The following is a 12,935-nucleotide window of genomic DNA, read 5'->3' on the forward strand; positions in this document are numbered from 1 at the left end:
ACGGCAGAGCGGAGCGGGGCTCATTCCATCTGGGCCCTGGATGGCTCCCGGCCTCCATGGTCCCCATGGCCATCTGAGGACTCAGAAAAGCCTCCTCTGGAGGCCACGGGCGGCCAGGACACAAGGCACCGAGGCCCTGGGTGTGCAAGGACGCGCGGAGCTGGCTGGAGCTGGCTGGGCAGCACGGAAGGCGGGGTGCGCTGAGCCGGTTACCCCACTAATGAGCCGGGTCTGGGTGGCCCCCCATATCCGCTCCCTCAAGGTCAAGCAACCTCCAGCAGGAGCTGCAGACGATCTCACTCCACAGATGGGGAAACCGAGGCTTGAAGAGGCGCCGGGGTCTGCCCAGGGCCCCTGGGGAGGCCGTGGAGCGGGCGTGGGGCCCGTGCACCCGATGTCAGCCTCGGCACTGCCTTCTCTGCCTGGCGCTGTCTGGTGTCCCCGGTGTGGTGCCAGCCACCGGGGACCCAGACCCTGGCAGCCACCCTGCTCAGCAGAGCCCAGCCTCAGGGTTTTAGAACCTGGATGAGCGGGGCTGGAGGGGGTGGGAGGGGCAGGGTGGGGGCTGGGTTGGGGTGGGAGGGGTTGGGGGACTGGGAGGGTCTGGAGGGGGCAGGAGGAGGCTGGGATGAGAGGGGGTAGAGGTGGGGGCAGGAGGGAACAGGAGGGAGGGGAGGGAATCGGAGGGGCCTGGAGGGAGTGGGAAGGGGTGGGAGGGAGCCTGAGGGTTTTGAGGGGTTGGGGGAGTGGGGGCAGGAGGGGGACAGGAGGGAGTGGGAGGGGGTGGGGGTGGAGGCAGGAGGGAGCAGTAGGGGGCTGGAGGGAGTGGGAAGGGGTGGGAGGGAGCCTGAGGGTTTGGGGGGTTTGGGGGGGATGGGGGGGACAGGAGGGAGTGGGAGGGGGTGGGGGTGGAGGCAGGAGGGAGCAGTAGGGGTCTGGAGGGAGTGGGAAGGGGTGGGAGGGAGCCTGAGGGTTTGGGGGGGTGGGAGGGACAGGAGAGGACAGGAGGGAGAGGGAGGGGGAGGGAGGAAGCAGGAGAAGGCTGGGGGTGGGGATTGGGGGGCAGGAGAGGGCTGGGGGTTGGGGGTGGGGAGCAAGAGGGGGCTGGAGGGATTGGGGTGGGGGTGGCAGGAGGGGGGCTGGCGGGGCCACCCTACTGTGCCCCAGGGTCCCCACCTCCCCTGGGGTCCTGGCCCCTCCGAGGCTGCTGGGAGAGGACAGAGGAGACACACACACACACACCCTGTTCCTTCCCTGGACATGGACACACACACACACACACACACACACACACACACACACACACACACACACACCCTGTTCCTTCCCTGAACATGGACACACACACACACACACACACACACACACACACACACACACACACACACACACACACACACACACACCCTGTTCCTGCCCTGGACATGGACACACACACACACACACACACACACACACACCACACACACACACACACACACACACACACACACACACACACACACACACACACACACACACACCCTGTTCCTGCCCTGGACACAGCTCTGGGAGCCGGGGCTGCGCCAGACCCAGGCCTGCTGGAAGGATCACAGCCATATGGGGGACGAAGCCTCTCCACTGGGTTTGGGGGACAACCACCCGCTCCCAGAGGAAGTGGCCACAGGCACATGCAAATGAGGGGGCGGGGCCGAGCCTGCCAAGCAACAGTTGGGGGGTGGGACGAGGGATGGGGGTCCCCTGCTCCCCCCACCCGAGCCAGGCTGTGTCTGTGCCTGCTCCCCACACCACACAACACCCCATCCCCAGATAAAGAAACAGAGGCTAAGCCGCTAAGCCGGGTGCACATAGCTCTTGCTGGTCATCCCAGCTACTCAGGAGGCTGAAGATCGTGGTTCAAAGCCAGCCTGGGCAAGAAAGTCTGTGAGACTCTTACCTCCAATAAACCACCAGAAAACCAGAAGTGGTGCTGTGGCTCAAGTGGTAGAGCGCTCGCCTTGAGCTGAAGAGCTGAGGGACAGCGCCCAGGCCCAGAGTTCAAGCCACACACACACGCACGCATGCACGCACGCACGCACGCACGCACACACACACCGGGCTCCTCCGAGGTCACTGAGACACCAGAGCTGGGGCTCGAACCCAGGCACCCTGGGCTGTACCCACCTCTCCCCAGGCGTTCTGGGCACCCACCCAGGAGCAGGGGCCCAAGACTGCAGCAGGCTTGCGGTGGGGACCCACGAAGCTGGACGCAGGGCACCAGGTCCCTGGGGGCCGCGCTGGCAGCCCTGTCCCCATCAGGAGCCGGCTGGCCCCGGGCCGGACCCCAAGGGGTCAGCAGAGGGCCCGCGTGTCCGTGCGACCTGAGGGTTTCTTGTGAGGACAGCAAGTTGGTGGGGGACCCTGGGGCGGTGCCCAGGGCGCTGGGGGCAGAGCAGGACAGGGCATCCCGGGGTTCACAAACCTGCGGGGAAGCAGGATGCCGCTCCGTGCCTGGCTCCCCGGCGGCCGCCTGGCTCTGGCCTCGGCCCCCGCCCCGCAATCTGGGCCGCCGCGGACGCCGCCCACAGGGAACCTGCAATTTCCCCTCGCGTGGAGGGATCAGCTAAATTTAGCGCGTGGGCTGCGGGCGCAGCTGCCCGAGCCCCTCGGCCAGCGCCGGCCACGGCCTCGGGCGCTCACCCCAGCCGCCAAAATAACTGCTGCGGTCGAGGAAGAAAGGAAACGGCAAAATAGCCCAGGCGGACACGGGAGTGTTTAGAAGAGAAACAGGCGCCCCTGGCAGAAGGTTCTAGAACTAGCCTGTCTGTACCTGAGGGGGACTGAAGGGAGGAAGTCTGCATTTTACCAGCAGCTGGACGGGGCGTGCTGCCCTCCCCCTCCTCCTTCCCCCTTTGCCCCCTCCCCCCAACCTCCGCTGCTCTCCCCCCTGCTGGGTCCCCTGTGGGCCCTGCTGAAGCCCCTGCCCTGCCCACACCCTTCAGGGCCCTGCCCTTGGACCTGGCACCAGGAACCTCCAGCCCAGAAACTCCTCTCCAGGGCTGGCTGTCTCCACCCTGTCCACCATTTGCCACCATGGGATGAGCAGGTGAATGAATGATGTGGGCTGAGGGGGGAATGAATGCTGGGGTGTCTCTCCCGTGTGGCTCCTCCCTCCTGCCGCTCGGGGCAGCTGTGGGCTGGGGGGGGGGTGAGGTCCCTGTGGGAGAGGCCAGGCCCTGGCCCAGCAGGTGACTTCAGCCCCTGGGAAAGCGGCTTGTCCGGCCACAAACTGAAGGCGGCAGAGGAGGGAGGGGCGTGGTGGCGCACCCTGTAATCCCAGCTGCCCCAGGATGACTGGCTGAAACCAGCCCCAGGCAAATGGGAAGACCCAACTGAAAATCCACATAAAACCAAGAGGATTGGAGCACCTGCCTGGCAAACATGAGGCCCTGAGTTCAAACCGCGGGTTGAAGTCTACAAACTCAGTCACTGTCCGGGGAACGCTCCCTGGCAGCCACGGGGTGGAGGAGACTCGGGAGTTTCCCCACGCTGTGCCGCACCAGCCCTGGCATGTGCATCCTCGGCTGAGACGGGAGGACGGGAGGACGTACCCTGCCCGCGGCCTGCCCAGCACTGTCCCCAGACAGCATCATGGGCCCCAAGACACTGCACACAAGCTGGGAAGGTGGGTGCTAGGAATGCAACCCGTCTGCCAGGGCGTGGGTGCCACCAGGACGTGCGTGCCACCGGGACATACAGACACGCGTGCCACCAGGACATAGACATGCATGCCACCAGGACATACAGACATGCGTGCCAGCAGGACATACAGACATGCATGCCAGCAGGACATACAGACATGCGTGCCAGCAGGACATACAGACATGCGTGCCAGCAGGACATACAGACATGCGTGCAGGACATACAGACGTGTGCCACCAGGACGTGTGTGCCAGCAGGACATACAGACATGCGTGCCAGCAGGACATACAGACATGCGTGCCAGCAGGACATACAGACATGCGTGCCAGCAGGACATACAGACATGCGTGCCACCAGGACATACAGACATGTGTGCCAGCAGGACATACAGACATGCGTGCCACCAGGACATACAGACGTGTGCCACCAGGACATACAGACATGCGTGCCACCAGGACATACAGACGTGTGCCACCAGGACATACAGACACGTGACACGTGTGCCACCAGGACATGCGTGCCACCGACTCCAGCAGGTCAGTCCCCCAGCCCTCAGGGGCCTGCCGCATGTGGCCTGTGCAGCCCGGGGAGGCGGCTGCATCCGGAAGCGCTCTGGCCCCGAGGTAAACAGTTTACTGGAGACAGAAGCCGGCCGCAGTTTTCCCTTTCCTCCCGGTGCCCGTAAGTATACAGAGACTGCTCCGGAGCCCTGGCCCCTGTCGGTGGGGGCCGCAGCGATCCCTTCCCGTCCCATCCCCAGGACTGGATCACCCGTCCGGAGGTGATCACATGTCCTAAGGAGAGCACAACTCCTTCCCAAGGACTCTGTATAGAGAACCTTCTGGAATCCAAAGGGTCAACTGCAATGCACTCCAGCCCCGCTTCCCATTGCTACTGGGAGACCCCTGCTGGCCGCTCGCAGTACGGCAGCCCTGCTCTACCAGCCCCACCAGCCCAGCCAAGAGGGGGCTCCCTTCTCCACCTGGGCCAGGCCCCGGGGACTGTGCTTCCCAAGAACCCCGAAATAAACAGCGGGGCTGGGAGGCAGGCCTGGCATCTCCAGCGTGTGGCCAGGCATTCTGGACAGACACTGGGACGTGCCTGCCACCAGCTTTCATCTCCCGAGTACCGCAGATGGGTTTGCAGGGCCGAGAGTTCCCCACACCATTCTTATGAATCAAAGCGCACTGGAGCAGGCGGCTCCCAGAAAGACAGAGATAAGAACTGGATCTTAGGCTCATGTTAAAGGGGTCACAGTGGCAGCTCTGAGCACACCCTGCCCGGCAGGGCCTGCGCCCCGCAGGCCACCACGCCGCCTACTGGGCTCTGATCCTAAGCCTGTCTTTCTTGATTCGTGAGGTAGACACACAAACCAGGCCCGGTGGTGATTCCTGTAGTCACGGCTCCCCACTTGCGCAGTGGCGGGCTCTTAGGGAAGGGCTCCCCTGGGCCATGCAGGCTGGAGGCCGACAGCTCCCGTTCCAAGCACGGTAATGAGGCCGGAGGTCTCTAACAGAGGCAGGGGCTGCCGTGGACACCGAGAGCCTTGGACACGGAGCGGAGCCTCTGGGCCCCTAGCCCCGGCCGGCTGACAGCCAGACGCAGGCTGAGCCGAGCTCTGCTCCCATCACCAGGAAATGGGGATAGAGAGCCACAAACCTCTCGCCCCAAGCCTCCGCACCTAGGCCTCCCACCCACAGCCTCCACACCCCAACCCCTTGCCCGCCAGCCTCCCACACCACCACCCGGTCCTCGGCCAGCGCTGCTCTGAGCCGGGTGGCCTGCGAGCAGCTGGTGCTTGTTTCCCACTGTCCTGGGGCTGGAAGGTCAGAGTCAGGTCAGCACAGTCGGCCTGGGAAGGCCCGCTCCAGGGCGCATGCGTGAGACCCGTGTGACAGAGAGTCCTTCAGGCGGCCTCCGCCCTCCCTCAAACCGGGTCACCACCCAGAGGCCCCAGCCAGACATCCTCCACCCCCCACACAGGGGTCCCGGGCAGCAGATGAACTTTGGGCCGATACCCGCAGCTCTAGCCTGGTGCTCTACCACTGGAGCCACAGCTCCACTCCCAGCGTCTTTGGTGGTTTATTGGAGAAAAGAATCTCACAGACTTTCCAGGTTGGGCTCCCTTTGAACCATGATCCTCAGCTCCTAAGTAACTGGGATTACAGGCCTGAGCACCAGCGCCCGGCTCCAACCCTAAGGCTTTCCTGCAGATTTTCTCCACCAGGCATTGCCGAACCTGTGGTGGGGAAGGCTGGCTTCTCCGTTCCCGGTGCTTTTCCGTGTAATGAAGTGGTGGAGATTATTAGACAAAGATCACCAAATGTCTTGGGGGACCCAGATAGTTTGGGGAAAGCAACCCTCAGGCACAAGCTCCTCATATACACACACACACACACACACACACACACACACACACACACACGCCACGCCCACGCTCCCCAGCAACCCTAAGTGCATCAAGATGGGCAGCTGACGCCGGCCGCGCCGAGCGGGTCTGGACTGAATTGGGGGTTTTAAGCTCTTCTACAGGAAAAATATTTACTTCTCTGAACTTCGCTCTTTGGAAAGCGGCGCCCATGAGCCGTCAGCAGGGATCCAGCAGTGTTTTGGCTACTGCTGGCTTTGTCTCTCCGATCTGTGTGAGTGTGCGTGTGCGTGCACACGCACATGTGCGTCTGGCTCCACAGCCCATATTCCCATTAGAGAGCAATCAGCCAAAGACACCGCCAGACATACTGCCTGCCAGCCACGGAGAAAGCAGACCAGCACTATCTTTGTGGCACAACCACAAAACCTGCGTGTTCATCTCCAGAGATGCCATTGCTGCTTGCCTTTCTTTCCTCCCTAATGCATTGCTTTTTGCCTGTCTCTTACAGACAAAATAAGAAAGTAAAAAACAATCAGGGCCAGCCATCCAGGAGCCTGAAATCCAGGACTTCAGAATTTGAGGCAAGAGGCTCACAAGCTGGAGGTCAGCTTGGGCTACATATTGAAAAGAAAAAGAAAAAGAAGAAGGAGGAGGAGGAGGAGGAGGAGGAGGAGAGAGAGAGAGAGAGAGAGAGAGAGAGAGAGAGAGAGATCTTGCCAAGTGCAATGGCACACACCTGTAAACCTCTCTGCTCAGGAGACAGAGATTGGGAGAATCGAAGTTTGAGGCCAGCAGGCAAAAACACAATTGAGATCTCAGCTCAATCAGTAAGCTGGACGTGGTCACATGACTGTGGTCCCAGCTATGTAGAACTGTTAAGAAATACCAAGCCGGGCGCTGGTGGCTCACACCTGTAATCCTAGCTACTCAGGAGGCTGAGATCTGAGGATTGCGGTTCAAAGCCAGCCCGGGCAGGAGAGACCGTGAGACTCCTATCTCCAATAAACCACCAGAAAACCGGAAGTGGCGCTGTAGCTCAAGTAGTAGAGCGCTCGCCTTGAGCTGAAGAGCTGAGGGACAGCGCCCAGTCCCAGAGTTCAAGTCCCATGACCAACAACAACAAAAAAGAAATACCAAAGCCGGGAGCCAGTGGCTCATGCCTGTAATCCTAGCTACTCAGGAGGCTGAGATCTGAGGATCGCGGTTCAAAGCAAGCCCAAGCAGGAACACCCATGAAACTCTCATCTCCAATGAACCACCAGAAAACTGGAAGTGGCACTGTGGTGCAAGTGGTAGAGCACTCACTTTGAGCTGAAGAGCTGAGGGACAATGCCCAGGCCCAGAGTTCAAGCCCCACAACTGACCAAAAAAAAAAAAAAAAAAAAACTAGAAAGAAAGAAGTACCAAAGGGTGAGGCTGGCCCCAGGCAAAAGCATGAGACTTTTCAGGGGGGGAAAAAAGGCAAGAAAGGGCTGGGGACATGGCTCAAGTGGTAGAGCACCTGCCTACTGAACATAAGGTCCTGAGTTCAAACCCCAGTACCATCCCCACCCAAATTTTTTTTTTTGCTGGTCATGGGGCCTGAACTCTGGGCCTGGGCACTGTCCCTCAGCCCTTCAGCTCAAGGCTAGTCCTCTACCACTTGAGCCACAGCGCCACTTCTGGCTTTTTCTGCTTATGTGGTGCTTAGGAATCGAACTCAGGGCCTCATGCATGCAAGGCAAGTGCTCTACCACTGAGCCACCTTCCCAGCCCCCCCACCCAAATAATGGTGAGAGCCTCTCCATTTGGTGGATGTTATTACTACAGCCCTCTCCCCCCTCCTTGGAAGATAATAAGCTGGAGCTCAGAAAGGTCAAACTCTCGAGAGAGTCACACAGCGCGGGGCAGAGTGGGCTTTCGACGGTGGGCTGTGAAGGTTCTGTGGCCCTGGTTCAAGGTGGCAGGAGGGCGAAGCAGCGTGCGGTGCCAAGTAGAACCCTCGCCCTGCAGGCCCAGAGGTCAGCTCTAAATTTATCCTCTGGCCTTCTTGTTCTAATTTTGGCCAAACAAGTTCTTCCAGCCCCAGTGGATGACACAGGTGAGCACAGTGTTTACCAAACGCGTTTCCTGGTATGCACCACGCAAGAAGGCAGGGTTCACCGCCCGGGCCACTGCTGGCAGGTCTGAGCTCCGGCTGACGCTGGACACACGCTGTCCACCGAGTTCTCAGCCACAGTGATGACAGCCGCTTCCTGGACCCCAAGTCTGAAATGAGTGACCCGGAAACACACCCTCTCAAAGATGATCCAGAGCCAGACGTGCAGTTGTCCCCAAATTAGACACAGAACAAGCTTCTTTGGGAGGTCCCAGGCCCAGGGGAAATTACAGGGCTGCCGGGGACTGGCTGCCGGGGACTGGCTGGCTGAGCCGCACATCCCCCCGGCGCCAGGCCCCTGGGCAGGTGACCCGCAGGCCTGGCCGGCGGTGACCGAGCCACCAGCCCAGGAGAGGTGGGACTTCCCTCCGTCAGGAATGCAGATTGCAAAGCCCCGGGTGGGGGGGGGTTCACTTGGCGTGTATGCTAGAACTGGAAGGCTCAACATCTGGGGTCTGAGTGGCCATTCGAGGGGTCCACGGATATGTGTAGAAGAAGCCAAGTCCTTCCCTGGGACTCTAGATCCCAAGAAGAGTCGATTAGCTGGATCAGCCTTTACCTGACACCCACCCTGCCTTTAGTTACATGAACGGAATCTTTCTTCCAGTGAACTACAGTGGGTTTTCTGGGTTTAAATTTTCTTTAATAGCAAGAAAAGAACCAAAAAAGTCAGTATAGCTTTACAGCATCCCTTTCCAACCTGAACTTGTTGGAATAGATGTCTGAGCCACAGGACCCAAAGCTCGGGAGAGCTGAGGTCCGAAGCAGTGTCCCAGCACCTCCCCAGAGACAAGTTCCTCCTTTCTGGAAAGAGCAGGGGGTGGGTGGGCGGGGCCTGCGTCTGGGCAGCGCCTCTGTCACGGTCCGGTAGCACTCCTGGCTGACCTTTCTGAAGGTCAAGGCCCAAGGGCAGGCCAGGAGCCTGGGGGAGGGGGGGGGACATTCAGTAGGGAGGCTGGGCAGGGGCAGGGACATGGCTTCTGTTTCTCCGAGGCTCAGGAAGCTCACCTGTGGTCAGTCAACAGGATGAACCGTCCTCCCAGAACAGGCTGGGGAAACTGAGTCTCGCTGGGGTGAAAGGCCTCAGGAAGTGGAGGTGCTGGGCTTGGGACCCAGTGTGGCCCCCGTCCCCACATCCCTCCCGCTGGAGCTCTGCTGGCGGGGCTCTGCGTGGGGGGCTGTCTGCCCCGCCTCTCCTGCGCCAGATGGCTCTGTCATCAGTGATGCGCGTGCATTTGCCGCTCAGTTCCCTGGGAGGCTCTGGAGGCTGAGCGCGTGCGCGGAGGAGGGCAGGCCGCAGCCTGTCCCAGCCCCGCGCAGCTGCTCTGGTCATCAGATGAGGCCAGAGGCCCCACAGAGGAAAGGGGGGAGACAGAGTCATGCGTGCCTTCCCTGGGGCCTGGGGCGCAGCTCAGGGGGAAGGCCCAGGCCTATCACGCACGAGGCCCCGGGGTGCAATCCAGCACCCAAAAAACAAAGCAAAGTGGGCCCTGGTGGCTCACACCTGTCCTGCTAGCTACTCAGGAGGCTGAGATCTGAGGATCACAGTTCAAAGCCAGCCTGGGCAGAAAGTCCATGAGACTCTTTTTTTTCTTTCTTTCTTTTTTTTTTTTTTTTTCTGATCATGGGGCCTGAACTCTGGGCCTGGGCGCTGAACTCTGGGCCTGGGCGCTGTCCCTCAGCTCTTCAGCTCAAGGCGAGCGCTTTACCACTTGAGCTACAGCGCCACTTCTGGTTTTCTGGTGGCTTATTGGAGATAGGAGTCTCACAGTCTTGCCTGGGCTGGCTTTGAACCGCAATCCTCAGATCTCAGCCTCCTGAGTAGCTAGGATGACAGGCCTGAGCCACCAGCACCCGGCGCCGTGAGACTTTTTTTTTTTTTTTTTTTTTGTGGGTCACGGGGCCTGAACTCTGGGCCTGGGTGCTGTCCCTCAGCTCTTCAGCTCAAGGCTAGAGCTCTACCACTTGAATCACAGCACCACCTCCGGCTTTTTTCTTTTTGTTTATGTGGTGCTGAGGAATCGAACCCAGGGCCTCATGCATGCAAGACAAATGCTCTACCACTGAGCCACCCTTCCCAGCCCACCATGAGACTCTTGTCTCCAATAAACCACCAGAAAACTGGATGTGGTGCCATGGTTCAAGAGGTAGAGCGCTGGCCTTGAGCTGAAGAGCTGAGGGACACAGCGCCCAGGCTGTGAATTCAAGGCCAGGAACAGCCTCCTAAAATAAAAGCATGCGGGGGGGGGGGCTGCTACTGGGGTTACTCTGAGTGCACTGTGGGAATTTGGTGACCTGCTGTCTGCCCAATGCTCTGAGTCTCCACCACTGCTGCTGAGGCGCGTGAGATAGGAGACCAAGCGCAGAGTCTGGAAGCTTCCCCGCTGCCCTGCGGGGTCCCAGGGTCTGGCAGAGTCTGGAAGCTTCCCCACCGCCCTGCGGGGTCCCAGGGTCTGGCAGGAAGCGGCCGTTCGTCCGAGGTTCTTCACCCTGCCCCATCACAGCGTGCATGGGCGACGGCCAGACAGGCTGCCATCTGGTTCCTGCTGGGGCGGGGGCCGGGGCCGAGTGAGGGCAGCCAGCCTGGCTCCTGCTGGGCATGCGATGCGGCGCCGGCGCCCGCTCCACGCCTCACTGAAGTCAGCCACGCAAGCCACAAACGACCCACCCCTCCACCCTTCCTGTAGTGCTCAGCGGCCAACACTGCAAGACAGGGGTCCCCCTGCCCCCTACGCCAACTCCATCGTGGTGTGCCCAGCCCTGTCCATCCATCCCCTGACTAAGCACCAACTACACACGCACGGCGCTGAAAGATTTGCAGTTGACACCAACAATGAGCCAGCAACTGGACCAGGATCAGAGCACAGGCCTGTAATCCCTGCAACAAAGGGCAGGAGGATCCTGAGTCTGAGGCCAGCTGAGGCTTCATAAACAGACCTTGTCTCGAAAAGAAAGAGAAAGAAAGAAAGAAAGAAAGAAAGAAAGAAAGAAAGAAAGAAAGAAAGAAAGAAAGAAAGAAAGAAAGAAAGAAAGAGGGGGGGAGGGAGGGAGGGAGGGAGGGAGAGAGGGAGGAAGGAAGCCTGGGAAGGTGGCTCAGTGGTAGAGCGCTTGCCTGGCATGCATGAGGCCCTGGGTTTGATTCCTCAGCACCACATAAGCAGAGAAAGCCGGAAGTGGCGCTGTGGCTCACGTGGTAGAGCGCTAGCCTTGAGCTGGAGAGCTGAGGGACAGTGCCCAGGCCCAGAGTTCAAGTCCCAGGACCGACAAAAACCCAATTTGCCACCACCTGTTGAGGATGTTGCTGAATCTCAGGAAAGCAGGCTCCCGTTTTCCTTGTTCGGTTCTGCTAGCGTCCATGTCTGCACGCAGGTCCCCACGCGTGGCCTGCTCCACCAGACCAGGTGTTGCGGCTTCTTTTGGAGCTGGGATATCTCATGGACTTTACTGCCCCAGCTGGCCTCAAACCTCAGACCTCAGCTCTCAGCCTCCGGAGAGCTAGGACTGCAGGCGTGAGCGGCCTAGTGGCCCCGCCCCCTTTAAGTCTACCGGTGTGGAGAGCTGTCTGCCTAGTCCCATGTTGCTACCTCTATGGTGGGGAAGTGACCCCCACGGAGCCCGACCCCCCAGCCGCCCACCTCCAACACTGGGGGACGAAGGGGAGCTTCACGCCACAGGCCATCCCTGCGCCGGGCCAGGGATCCCATCCGCCCGGGCCAGGGTGGCCGCGGGGCTCGGGGCCCTGCACCCAGGTGCAGCCTCGTTTGTGGAGATTGGAGCCGTCCCAGGGCAGGGCCGCGGGGACTGGGTCCCTGGTGGATGAATGAAAACCAACAGCCGCTGCCTGCGGAGCCTGAAGGGCGAGGCTAGGACTCACTTAATCCCTGCATCCCTGTGGTGGCCTAGAAACCACGCCCATCCCTTACACACGGGGAAACTGAGGCCTAGGAACAAAGGCTCCGGTAGCAGAAGCTCCTGTGGCCTCCATCTAGAGCACAGGGGCAGCCCGAGGCAGGCCACCGCTCCTGGCCCTGCAGGAGGCAGGGCGAGGAAAGCCAGCCCCAGGGCCTCTGCATCACCACATCCGGTGATGGTCAGGTGATGGGGTGATGGGGGCAGGGCGGCACTACACTGAGCTGATGGGAAGAACTCAGGGGTGCGGCCGACGTGTCACTGTCAGAACGACAGTTCCTGGCACAACACCTGGGAAATGGGGGCCCCAAGGGCAGTCTGTGCTGTTCACGGCTCAACCGGGCAGTCACTGACAGTCACAGAAGTCCATGGCCGACTGGACATTGGCCCCCGTGGACACCGGGCTTCCTGTTGCCTGGCACCAGTCCTCTCCTAGGCCCCACTGGCGCTGGGTAGGGGCTGCCAAGGTTTGTCCACGCTGGCTGGGTCCCGTGGATGCGGACCCCCGCCCTTCCTCAGCTCCAGGGAGCCCCAGGCAGCGCACCCCAGGGACACGTCCAGGAGGGGAACCCGGAGAGAGGCTTAGCCTGGGGCTCACGCCTGTCATCCTGGCTACTCAGGAGGCGGAGATCTGAGGATCGCCATTCAAAGCCAGCCTGGGCAGAAAAGTCCATGAGACATTTCTATCCCATTAACCACCAAAAACCCAGAAGTGGAGCTGTGGTTCAAAGGGTAGTGTGCCGGGCTTGAGTGGAAAAGCTAAGGGACTGTGCCCAAGTCCTGGTTCAAGCCCCAGGACTGGGAGGGAGACAGAGAGAGAGGAGGCCCGGCTCCCCG

At 60.6% G+C, this 12,935-nt stretch overlaps 1 protein-coding gene across 3 annotated transcripts in view; it reads right to left on the reverse strand.

The window, feature by feature from the left end:
• Ripor3 (RIPOR family member 3) overlaps positions 1-12,935 on the reverse strand; it is a 70,797-nt gene that overhangs the window by 22,907 nt on the left and 34,955 nt on the right. The window contains exon 1 of one of the 3 annotated variants that reach the window (XM_069989993.1): positions 2,462-2,507. The exons of the other annotated variants lie outside the window; for them this stretch is intronic. The gene's annotated coding sequence lies outside the window, so the exon portion shown is untranslated. Of the gene's footprint in view, positions 1-2,461; positions 2,508-12,935 lie in introns of those variants that run through there. 3 annotated transcript variants of the gene reach the window in all.

The sequence above is a fragment of the Dipodomys merriami genome, unplaced genomic scaffold, assembly GCF_024711535.1.
Source record: "Dipodomys merriami isolate MVZ:Mamm:240054 unplaced genomic scaffold, mDipMer1.0.p SCAF_39, whole genome shotgun sequence".
Taxonomy (NCBI): Eukaryota; Metazoa; Chordata; class Mammalia; order Rodentia; family Heteromyidae; genus Dipodomys; species Dipodomys merriami.